The 11723-nt window shown below is 37.3% G+C and overlaps 1 pseudogene; it reads right to left on the minus strand.

The window, feature by feature from the left end:
• Nucleotides 1-239: 239 nt before the first annotated feature.
• Nucleotides 240-2143, minus strand: LOC134738969 (cell division cycle protein 27 homolog; annotated as a pseudogene).
• Between the last annotated feature and the right edge of the window lie 9580 nt (nt 2144-11723).

Consider the following 11723-nt stretch of genomic DNA (forward strand, 5'->3'; position numbering starts at 1 on the left):
CTGAAACTGTTGAGTATTAGCATCTCATATTCTATTATCATTAGTTAACTGAAGAGTTTGTTAAAGACATACATTTCATAAAAAAAGTTAGTTTGAAGTTATTGACCAGTATGTACCATTCCTAAGTATTAGTAACCAAATTCATGACAATAAAGAGCTATCTAACAAGAAAAATTAGTGACTACCAGCACCATCAACAAGACTTTGTCTTTACAATTCATTACGACTTACCATGCATTGTAATGTCTAGGATTGACTCTGATAGCATTTCGAAAACAAGCTAATGCTTTGTCCAATTCTTCAGTTAAGACAAACTCTCGCCCTAATAAAGTATAGGCATAAGCATAATTTGGATCCACTTGGATAGCTCTCTGGAATAATTTAATTGCAATATCGTGTTCCCGTTGCAGACTGAAACAGTTCCTGCAGCACACCAGGCCTCTGGCGAATTTTTATCCATGTCTGTAAAGTCTTTTGACAGAAATGAAAGAGCGACATCTTTTTGAAGATGCCAAAGTGTTGTAGAGTAGATTTCCATGCCTTCGATTCTATAATTCTCAATCCTTCTAACCTCTGAGAATAGTCTTTCAGCTTGCATGTACTCTGAAAGTTCAAAATAGGACCTTCCAATTTGGCACAGTACCCAACCAGTATTGTAGTTGTGAGAAGGTAGATGGCTCAAAATATTTATAGCTTCTTTGCAGTGGTATGAACATAAAGCTAAATAACCTTTCCCCCTTTCATGAAGAAGGCTTATCAAGCCTTCTGCTGCTGCTTTTTGTAGATTAAAAGCCTGAATATGAGGTGTGATTGTGGATATTTCCTCTTCTGAATTGATGGAAGAGCCCAATTTTGTAATTTCCAGGTTGTCATTTATATTAGATTGAGTTATTCCTCCTTTATTAGTTTTACTTTTTGTTTTTCTGTTTGGGATTTTAGGTGTAAAGTTCATTTTTAATTTCTTCCTATTCTCCTTGGCTGTGGAACTGTCACTAGTAAAGAGTCATGAACTTCTTGGATGCAGTGCATTTGGGGGAGATGTCATAGTGGGGCTCATTACCTGAGGTGTTGTAGTTATTTATGGACCAGAACTTTCTGTTAGTGAAAGAATTGGAGTTACCTCTTGGCTATTTCAACTCTGTGAGAAGACAGACTTTGCTCCAGTTTGGCCAATTCTGGCAACAGACTTTTTTGAAGGGGCTCCGGTGGATGGCACATCAATTACAGAAGGTGTATTACTGTAGTTTTGTAAATAAGATCCATCTCCAGGACTTGGGGTTTCTAATGGCAAAATCCCAAAACTTGGGGTAAATGGACTAAGAACTGCTGGTCCTGTTAATAAACTTCGACCAGTTTTTGGTTTATTTTGAACCTGTTTAGATAATATGGAAGTTCCTGTTCCCAGTCGGACAGTTTCAGGTGAAATTACAGCTGAATCAATAAAAGACACTGGGGAGTCTGTATTCAAGGAGTACTTTGAATTGGAAGATTCTAAATTGACTCTGTTTAATTCAGTTGTGTCCTGGGGTGTTTCCATAAGAATGGTCTCAGGCTGTCTGTGACATAAACTGTGATTAGGTACTTGTGTTGTGCAAGAGTTGGGCAGACAGTTGCTAAAGTTCTGTAAAGATGTGAATTTAAATGTTTGGTCAGGATCTGGCTTTTCACCTATTTCACATAATGATTCAAATGGATACCAGAGGAAAGGATTTAAACTAAGTCTCTTTTGGTAACATTCTTATCCTTTGGCAAGCTGATCTGTCTTGCAATATACATGTCCGAACAATGGAATGGGAAAGCAAACTGAATCACCAAACTCAGTAACAATATCATCATGGCTTTTCTGCTTATTAAACACTCCACCAGATAAGATTTGTTCCCAGTCTGCAAGCTTACTGAGATCAACACAACATTTTGCAAGCAGGTATTTGCATTGTGGTGTAGGACAACTGTGTCTTTTCAAGAGTCTATATGCTTTATAGGCCTTTCCTGGGAGGTAAGAACAGGTCGCCATTAAAAACAAGGCTTCTTCTGAGTGTACTTCTGCATAAAGGCGTTCTGTGAGGAAAACCCCATCTCGGTAAGCATAGTGGTTTAGTGCTTGCCATATAGCAGCCTGGACAGGTTCCTGCAGCACTGTCATCCTCGAGGCAAAGGCCCAATTTCTGCAGTGCCTCAGGAAACACCCACCCCACCCACCCCCCTCTCCCCCTGTAGCGGCTCCGGCCCGGCCAGCCTCGGCTCATTTAAATTCACCAGTTACCGGGGGATGGGGGTGGCCAAGCCAGAATGACTTCTTTATCCTGCCGACTCTGGAAAGCCCGGCCCCTTGTGATCCATTGCAAAGCGAATGTCACCTCATGTTTGGGAAACAGATCCACTCCCAAGTTCAGTGGAGGGATGTGGCATGTAGGACGAAGGACTGTCTTCCTTCTGATTTGGTCTGCACAGCGGGGCCTAGGGCTGGAGTCCTCTCTGTAAGGACAGCTGACTCCCTCTATCATGGGTTCCATTGGCCCCACCCTGGGACATGTGCCTTGGCAGATTCTGGCCCTTCCTGGCCCTTAAGTTGCTGTCAGAAACCCCATCTCGTGTTCGGATGCCCCAAATAACTATGGCTCGTGCCTCTCTAGAAACATTGGAAATCTCTCCTCTACACATGGTCACCTAAAACCCCAGGAGCTCGGGACACACGTCTGCCATCCACCTCACTGCTTTCGGGAGAGAATGCTGAGTCTCTTGCCAACTCTCTCTTGACTTGAGTTCTTCATGGGTGTGTGGTTAAGACGTAGTGAGACCAGACGTATTAACTCAGGCCGGGTGCTGGTGGCTCACGCCTGTAACCCCAACACTTTGGGAGGCCGATGCTGTAGGATCCCTTGAGGAATAGCCTAACCCTGGGGAGGTTGAGGCTGCAGTGTGTGAGCCATAATGGTGTAATTTGGGTCCAGCAGTTTTCTAAACAGTCATTTTGTAGGATCTGCAAAGAGATATTTCTGAGCCCATTGAGGCCTATGATGAAAAGGGAAATATTTTCAAATAAAAAGAAAACAGAAGCTTTCTGAGAAACTTCTTTTTGATGTGTGTATTCATCTCAAGTGTTGAAACTTTTTTTTATTGAGCAGCTTGGAAACAGTCTTTTTGTAAAATCTGCAAAGGGATGTTTCTTAGCCATTTGAGACCTAAGGTGAAAAAGAGATATCTTCACATAAAAACTAGACAGAAGCATTCTGAGAAAGTTCTTTCTGATGTGTGCATTCATCTCACAGGGTTGAACCTTACTTTTGTTTGAGCAGTTTGTAAACAGTGTTTTTTTAAAATATGCAAATGGATATTTGTGAGCCCTTCACAGCCTATGATGAAACAGGAAATACCTTGACATAAAAACTAGACAGAATCCTTCTGAGAAATTGCTTTGCAATGTGTGCTTTCATCTCACAGTGTTGAACTTTTCTTTTGATTGAGCAGTTTCAAAACAGTCTTTTTGTAGAATCCACAAATGGATATTTGCAGCGCTTTTAGGCCTATGGTGAAAACGGAAATATTTTCACAAAAACACTAAAAAGCAGCTTTCTGAGAATCTTCTTTGTGATGCCTGGATTCATATCACAGAGCAGAACCTTTCTTTTGATTGAGCAGATTGGAAACAGTATTTTTGTACGATCTGCAAATGGATATTTCTGAGCCATTTGATTCCTGTAGTGAAAAAGAATTATCTTCACATAAAAACTAGACAGAATGATTCCGAGAAACTTCTTCCTGATGTGTGCATTCATCTCACAGAGTTGAACCTTTCTTTTCATGGAGCAGTTTGGAAACAGTCTTTTTGTAGTATCTGCAGAGTGATATTTGTGAATGGTTTAAGGACTATGGTGAAAAAGGAAATATCTTCACATAAAAACTAGACAGAAGCATTCTGAGAAACTGCTTTTTTATGTGTGCATTCACCTCACAGGGTTGAAACTTTCATTTCATTGACAAGTTCAGAAACTCTCTTTTTGTAGAATCTGAAAGGGATATTTTTGAGTCCATTGAGGCCTGTGGTGAAATAGGAAATATCGTTACATAAAAACTAGACAGAAGCTTTCTGAGAAACTTCTTTGTGATGTGTGCTTTCATCTCACAGAGTTGAACCTTTGTTTTGATAGAGCAGCTTGGAAACAGTCTTTTTGTGGAATCTGCAAATGGATGTTTGGAGTGCTTTGAGGCCTATGGTGAAAAAAGGAAATATCTTCACATTAAAACTATACAGAAGCATTCTGACAAACTTCTTTGTGATGTGTGCATTCATCTCACGTTGTTGAGCCTATCTTTTGATTTAGTAGATTGGAAACAGTCCTTTTGTTGTATCTGCAGAGGGATATTTCTGAACGGTTTGAGGCCTATGGTGAAAAAGGCAATACCTTCACATACAAAGTAGACAGAAGCATTCTGGGAAACTTCTCTGTGATGTGTGCATTCAATTCACAGAGGTGAAACTTTCTTTAGATTGAGCAGTTTGGAAACAGTTCTTTTTAGAATCTGCAAAGGGATATTTCTGAGCCCATTGAGGCCTAGGATGAAAAAGAAATATCTTCACATAAAACTGGATAGATGCATTCTGAGAAACTTCTTTGTGGTGTGTCCATTCATCTCACAGAGTTGAACCTTTCTTTGCATTGGGCAGTTTGGAAACAGTCTTTTTGAAGAATCTGCAAAAAATAATTGTGAGCTCTTTATGGCCTACGGTGAAATAGGAAATATCTTCACATAAAAACTAGACAGAAGCTTCCTGAGAAACTACTTTGTGATGTGTGCTTTCATCTCACAGAGTTGAACCTTTCTTTTGAATGAGCAGTTTGGAAACACTCTTTTTGTAGAGTCTGTAAATGGATATTTGGAGCACTTTGAGGCCCATGGTGAAAAAGGAAATATCTTCACATAAAAACAAGACAGGAGCATTCTGAGAAACTTCTTTGTGATGGGTGTATTCATCTCACAGAGTTGAACATTTCTTTGGATACAGCAATTTGGAAACAGTCTTTTTGTAGTATCTGCAGGGGGATATTCATGAGCAGTTTATGACCTATGGTTAAAAAGGTTATATCTTCACACAAAAAAACTCGACAGATCCGTTGTGAGACACTTCTTTGAGATGTATGCATTCAACTCACAGAGTTGAACCTTTCTTTGGATTAAGCAGTTTTCTAAACAGTCCTTTTGTAGAATCTGCAAAGGGATATTTCTGAGCCCATTGAGGCCTATGGTGAAAAAGGATATATCTTCACATGAATGCTAAACAGAAGCTTTCTGAGAAACTTCTTTGTGATGTGTGCATTCATCTCACAGTGTTGAAACTTTCTTTTGATTGAGCAGTTTGGAAACAGTCTTTTTGTACAAGCTGCAAAGGGATATTTCTGAGCCACTTGAGGCCTATGGTGAAAGAGAAATATCTTCACATAAAAACTAGACAAAAACATTCTGAGAAATTTCTTTGTGATGTGTACATTCATCACACATATTTGAACCTCTCTTTTGACTGAGCAGTTTGGAAACAGTCTTTTTTTAGAATATGCAAAAGGATATTTTTGAGCCTTCTCAGGCCTATGGTGAAATAGGGAAAATCTTCAAATAAAAACTGGACAGAAGCTTTCTGAGAAACTTATTTGTCATGTGTGCCTTCATCTCACAGAGTTGAACTTTTCTTTTGATTGAGCAGGTTGGAAACAGTCTTTTTGTAGAATCTGCGAATGGATATTTGCAACGTTTTATGCCTATGGTGAAGAGGAAATATTTTCACATAAAAACTAGACAGAAGCATTCTGAGAAACTTCTTTGTGATGTGTGCATTCATGTCACAGGGTTGAAACTTTCCTTGGATTAAGCAGTTTGGAAAGAGTCCTTTTGTAGAATCTGCAAAGGGATATTTGTGAGCCCATTGAGGCCTATGGTGAAATAGGAAATGTCTTCACATAAAAACTAGAAAAAATCTTTCTGAAAATCTTCTTTGTACTGTGTGCTTTCATCTCAAAGAGTTGAACCTCTCTTTTGATTGAGCAGTTTGGAAACACTCTTTTTGTAGAATCTGCAAAGGGATATTTGGGGTGCTTTGAGGCCTATGGTGAAAAAGGAAATATCTGCACATAAAAACTAGACAGAAACTTCTGAGAAACTTCTTTGTGATACGTGCGTTCATCTCAGATTTGGACCTTCCTTTTCATTGAGCAGTTTGGCCACAAGTCATTTTGTAGAATCTGCAAAGGGATATTTGTGAGCAGTTTGAGGCCTATGGTGAGAAAGTAAATATCTTCACATAATACTTAAACAGAAGTATTTTGAGAAAACTCTTTGTGATGTTTGCATTCATCTCACTGAGTTGAAACTTTCTGTTCATTGAGCAGTGTGGAAACATACTTTTTGTGCAATCTGCAAAGGAATATCTGTTTGCGGTTTGAGACCTATGGTGAAAAAGTAATATCTTCACATAAAAACCAGACAGAAGCATTCTGAGAAACTAATTTTTTATGTGTGCATTCATCTCACAGAATTGAACCTTTCCTTTGATGAAGCAGTTCAGAAAGAGTTTTTTGTAGAATCTGAAAAGGTATAGTTGTGATCCCTTTGAGGCTTAAGGTGAAATAGGAAATATCTTCACATAAAAACTAGACAGAAACTTTCTGAGAAACTTCTTTGTGACGTGGGCTTTCATCTCAAAGATTTGAAACTTTATTTTGATTGAGCAGTTTGGAAAGACTCTTTTTCTAGTATCTGCAGAGGGCTATTAATGAGCAGACTGAGGCCTATAGTGAAAAAGGAAATGGCTTCTCAAAAAAACTAGACAGAAGCATTATGAGAGACTTCTATGTAATGTGTGCATTCATCTCACCAAGTTAAATCTTTCTTTTGATTGAGCTGTTTGGAAACACTCTTTTTGGTAGCATCTGCAAGCATATACTTCTGAGCACTTTGAGGCCTATTTTGAAATATGAAATATCTTCACATATAAACTAGACAGAAGGTTTCTAAGAAACTTCTTTGTGACGTGTGCTTTCACCTCACAGAGTTGAAACTTTCTTTTGATTGAGAAGACTGGAAACACTCTTTTTGTAGAATCTGCAAGTGGATATTTGGAGCGCTTTGAGGCCCATGGTGAAAAAGGAAATATCTTCACAAAAAACTAAACAGAAGTTTTCTGAGAAACTTCTTTGGGATGTGTGCATTCATCCCACACATTTGAACCTTTCTTTTGATTGCTATGGTGAAAAAGGAAACTTCTTCACATAAAACTATACAAAAGCATTCTGAGAAACTTCTTTGTGTTGTGTGCTTTCATCTCACAGAGTTTAACCTTTCTCTTCATTGTGCAGTTTGGAAACAGTCTTTTTGTAGAATCTGCAAAGGGATGTTTGTGAGCAGTTTGAGGCCTATGGTGAAAAAGGAAATACCTTTACATAAAAACCAGACAGAAGCTTTTTGAGAAACTTCTTTGTGATGTTTGCATTCATCTCCCAGAGTTGAATCTTCCTTTTCATTGAGCTGTTTAGAGACAGTCTTTTTGCACAATCTGTAAAGGGATATTTCTGAGTGGTTTGAGGCCTATGGTGAAAAAGAAATATCTTCACATAAAAATCAGACAGAAGCATTCCAGGAAACTTCTCTGTGATGTGTGCATTCATCCCACAGATTTGAAACTTTCATTTCATTCAGTAGTTCGGAAAGATTCTTTTCATAGAATCTGCAAAGGGATATTTCTGAGCCCTTTGTGACCTATGGTGAAATAGGAAATATCTTCACATAAAAACTAGACAGAAGATTTTTGAGAAACTTCTTTGTGATGCTTGCGAACCTTCTTTTTGATTGAGCAGTTTGGAAACAGTCCTTTTGTAGAATCTGCAAAGGGATATTTCTGAGCCCTTTAAGTCCTATAGTGAAATAGAAAATGTCTTCACATAATAACTAGACAGAAGCATTCTGAGAAACTTCTTTGTGATGTGTGCTTTCATTTCACAGAGTTGAACGTTTCCTTTGATTGAGTGGTTTGGAAACACTCTTTTTGTAGAATCGGTAAATGGATATTTGGAGCGCTTTGAGGCATAAGGTGAAAAAGGAAGTATCTGTACCTAAAAACTAGACAGAAACTTTCTGAGAAACTTCTTTGTGTTGCGTGCTTTCATCTCAGAGATTTGAACATTTCTTTTCATTGAGCAGTTTGGGAACAAGTCATTGTATAGAATCTGCAGATGTATATTTGTGAGTGGTTTGATGCCTATGCTGAAAAACTAAATATTCACGTAAAAACCAGACAGAAGCTTTTAGAGATAACTTTTTGTGATGTTTGCATTCATATCAAATAATTGAACCTTTCTGTTCGTTGAAAAGTTTGGAAACATTCTTTTTGTGCAATCTGCAAAGGAATATTTCTGAGTGGTTTCAGGTCTGTGGTGAAAAATAAATATCTTCACATAAAAACTAGACAGAAGCATTCTGAGAAACTTCTTTTTTATCTGTGCATTCACCTCACAGAGTTGATCCTTTCTTTTCATTGAGCAGTTTGGAAACAGTCTTCTTGTAGTACCTGCAAAGGGATATTTCTGATCCCCTTTAGGACTATGGAGAAATAGGAAATATCTTCACATAAATACTAGACAGAATCTTTCTGAGAAACTTCTTTGTGATGTGTGCTTTCATCCTACAGAGTTGAACCTTTCTTTTGATTGATCACTTTGGAAACAGTCTTTTGAAGAGTCTACAAATGGATATTTGGAGAGCTTTGAGGCCTAAGGTCAAAAAGGAAATATATTCACATAAAAACTAGACAGAAGCATTTTGAGAAACTTCTTTGTGATGTGAGCTTTCATTTCAGAGAGTTGAATCTTTCTTTTGTTTGAGCAGTTTGGAAATAGTCTTTTTGTAAAATGTGCAAACGGATATTTCTGAGCCATTTGAGGTCTATGGTGAAAACGAAATATCTGTACATAAAAAGTAGACAGAAGCATTCTGAAAAACTTCTTTGTGATGTGTCCATTCATGTCACAGAGTTGAACCTTTCTTTTGATTGAGCAGTTTGGAAACAGTCGTTTTGTAGAATCTGCAAAGAGATATTTGTGAGCTCTTTATGGCCTGTGATGAAATACGAAATATCTCCACATAAAAACTAGACAGAAGATTTCTGAGAAACTTCTTTGTGATGGGTGCTTTCTTCTCACAGTACTGAACCTTTCTTTTGATTGGGCAATTTGAAAAGTCTTTTTGTAGTATCTGCTAATGGATATTTGGAGCTATTTGTGGCCCATGGTGAAAAAGGAAGAATCTTCACATAAAAACTAGACAGAAGATTTCTGAGAATCTTCTTTGTGATGTGTGAATTCATGTCACAGAATTCAACCTTTCTTTCGATTGAGCAGTTTGGGAACAGTCTTTTGTAGAAGCTATAAAGGGAAATTTCTTAGCCTTTTGTGGCTTATGGTGAAAAAGAAATATCTTCACATAAAAACTAAACAGAAGCTTTCTGAGAAACTTCTTTGTGATGTGCCCATTCATCTCACAGAGTTAAACCTTTCTTTTGATTTAGCAGTTTGGAACATGTATTTTCTTAGAATCTGCAAATGGATATTTGTGAGCCCCTTTATGGCCTATGTTGAAATATGAAATATCTTCACATAAAAACTAGACAGTAGCTTTTTGAGAAAACTATTTGTGACATTTCCATTCATCTCTAATAGTTGACCATTTCTTTTCATTGAGCAGTTTGGAAACAGTCTTTTTGTACAAACTGCAAAGGGATATTTCAGAGTGGTTTCAGGCCAATGGTGAAAAATAAATATCTTCACATGAAAACTAGACAGAAGCATTTTGAGAAACTTCTTTGTGATGTGTGCATTCATCTCACAAATTTGAACGTTTCTTTTGACTTAGCAATTTGGAGAAAGTCTCTTGGAAGTATAAGCAGAGTTATATTTGTGAGCAGTTTAAGGCCTATTGTGCAAAAGGAAATACCATCATATAAAAAGTAAACAGAAGCTTTTTGAGAAACTTCTTTGTGATGAGTGCTTTCGTCTCACAAAGTTTCACCTTTCTTTTGATTGAGAAGTTTGGAAACATTCTTTTTGTAGAATCTGCAAATGGATATTTGGAACAATTTGAGTCCTATGGTAAAAAAGGGAATATGTTCACATAAAAGCTAGACAGAAAAATTCTGAGAAACTTCTTTGTGATGAGTCCATTCATCTCACAGAGTTGAAACTTTCTTTGATGGATCAGTTTGGAAACAGTCTTTTTGTAGTATCTGCAGAGGGATATTTTTGAGCGGTTTAAAGACTATAGTGAAAAAGGAAATATCTTCACATAATAACTAGACAGAAGCATTTTGGGAAACTTCTTTGTGATGTGTGCATTCATCTCACAATGTTGAACGTTTCTTTTGATTTAGCAATTTGGAGAAAGTCTCTTGGAAGTATAAGTGGAGTTATATTTGTGAGCAGTTTAAGGCCTATGGTGCCAAAGGAAATACCTTCATATAAAAAGTAGACAGAAGCTTTCTGAGAAACTTCTTTGTGATGTGTGCTTTCGTCTCACAGAGTTGTGCCTATCTTTTGATTGAGCAGTTTGGAAACATTCTTTTTGTAGGATCTGCAAATGGATATTTGGAGCAATTTGAGTCCTACGGTGAAAAAGGAAATATGTTCACATAAAAACTAGACAGAAGAATTCTGAGAAACTTCTTTGTGATGAGTCCATTCATCTCACAGAGTTGAAACTTTCTTTGATGGACCAGTTTGGAAATAGTCTTTTTGTAGTATCTGCACAGGGATATTTTTGAGCTGTTTAAAGACTATGGTGAAAAAGGAAATATCTTCACATAATAACTAGACAGAAGCATTTTGGGAAACTTCTTTGTGATGTGTGCATTCATCTCACAATGTTGAATGTTTCTTTTGATTTAGCAATTTGGAGAAAGTCTCTTGGAAGTATAAGTGGAGTTATATTTGTGAGCAGTTTAAGGCCTATGGTGCCAAAGGAAATACCTTCATATAAAAAGTAGACAGAAGCTTTCTGAGAAACTTCTTTGTGATGTGTGCTTTCGTCTCACAGAGTTGTGCCTATCTTTTGTTTGAGCGGTTTGGAAACATTCTTTTTGTAGGATCTGCAAATGGATATTTGGAGCAATTTGAGTCCTACGGTGAAAAAGGAAATATGTTCACATAAAAACTAGACAGAAGAATTCTGAGAAACTTCTTTGTGATGAGTCCATTCATCTCACAGAGTTGAAACTTTCTTTGATGGACCAGTTTGGAAATAGTCTTTTTGTAGTATCTGCAGAGGGATAGTTTTGAGCAGTTTAAAGACTATGGTGAAAAAGGAAATATCTTCACATAATAACTAGACAGAAGTATTCTGAGAAACTTCTTTGTGATGTGTGCATTCAGCTCACAGAGTTGAACCTTTCTTTTGATTGAGCACTTTGGAAACAGTCTTTTTGTAGAAACTTCAAAGGAATATATGTGAGCCATTTATGGCCTCAGGTGAAATGGAAATATCTTCACATACAAACTAGAGAAAGACTGTCTGAGTAACTGCTTTGTTACGTGTGCTTTCATCTCAGAGAGTTAAAAATTTGTTTTGATTGATCAGTTTGGAAACAGTCTTTTTGTAGAATCTGCAAATGAATATTTGGATCACTTTGAGGCCTATGTTGAGAAAGGAAATATCTTCACATAAAAACAAGAAAGAAGATTTCTGAGAAA

Source organism: Pongo pygmaeus, chromosome 22 (assembly GCF_028885625.2).
Source record: "Pongo pygmaeus isolate AG05252 chromosome 22, NHGRI_mPonPyg2-v2.0_pri, whole genome shotgun sequence".
NCBI classification, from domain to species: domain Eukaryota; kingdom Metazoa; phylum Chordata; class Mammalia; order Primates; family Hominidae; genus Pongo; species Pongo pygmaeus.